The sequence below is a fragment of the Elephantulus edwardii genome, unplaced genomic scaffold (assembly GCF_000299155.1).
Source record: "Elephantulus edwardii isolate Elephantulus edwardi_28Jun2011 unplaced genomic scaffold, EleEdw1.0 scaffold00033, whole genome shotgun sequence".
Taxonomy (NCBI): Eukaryota; Metazoa; Chordata; class Mammalia; order Macroscelidea; family Macroscelididae; genus Elephantulus; species Elephantulus edwardii.
In genome coordinates, this window is record NW_006399783.1 from 16,010,365 (window position 1) to 16,011,470 (window position 1,106).

General features: G+C 41.0%; 1 pseudogene; it reads left to right on the plus strand.

Annotated features, from left to right (window-relative positions):
* Positions 1-109: 109 nt before the first annotated feature.
* On the plus strand, positions 110-591 carry LOC102844842 (annotated as a pseudogene).
* Positions 592-1,106: the final 515 nt, after the last annotated feature.

Sequence of the window (1,106 nt, forward strand, 5' to 3'; positions counted from 1 at the left end):
CACAGTTCAAAGGCATCAATTCTCCTTCTATCATCCCTAGTCATTGTCCAGCTCTCTGATGCATAGCAAGTGATTTCAAAGACCATGGCCTGGAGCGGCGAGAATCAAGATGTAGGAGCATGTACGAGAACCTTGCCCCTGGCGAATCGTGGACAACTGTGGTGGCATCTTTCAAGCAATTAAAGGTTTCTGTAATTCTCCTGTGGGTGTCAGCCACACAGTACAAGGGAGTTTGGCAGCTCTTAAAACGAAAGCTCCACAGTTAGGAGGTGGCTTTGCCATTTGGGGAGGTCTGTTTTCCATGATTGACTGCAGTATGGTTTAAGAGGGAAAGAAGATCCCTGGAACTCCATCACAAGTGGTGCCTTAACAGCATCCATGCTGGCCGCAAGAAATGGACTGGTGGCTATGGTTCGGTCAGTTGCGATGGGTGGTGTTCTCTTAGCTTTAATTGAAGGAACTGGTATCTTATTGACAAGATTTGCTTCTGCACAGTTTCCCAATGGTCCTCAATTTGCTGAAGATCCCTCCCAATTGCCTTCAATCCAGTTACCTTCCTTACCGTTTGGAGACTATCTTCATTACCAATAGGATTAAGACTCATGTCCTGGAGTTAACAAATGAGCTGTAGTTGAAGAATAATTTTGGAAGACAAAGTTGCAAGCTGTTTTTAAAATTATAGGTGGGACAATTCTGGCCAGATAGGCTGTGGGAAGACATTTAGTACTCTTTTTTTTCCTATTTAAAGGAACATGAGGAGAAGGTATTAAAAGAGAATACATTTATTTATTAACACTTGGGTTGGATTTGTGGTAAGAATAAATGTCTAATATCTTAAAAATACAACAAGTGCTTAGAAGATGAAGGACAAAAGAATAACTAGCAGTGAAACGTGACCACTGGCTTCTTCATGACGTCCAGCCTGGGTTTATGTGTTCTGTTATTCATACAATAAAAACTCCTGGAACTTGCTCTTTCTTTAAAAAAACCAAGATAAAACAACAACAACACAATCAATAAGAGTGCATCTAAATTCCAAAATCAATCTCCATAATAGTCTATGTGTTTCCTACTGCCAAAGGGGCCCTTTAGAGTAGTGAGAGAAG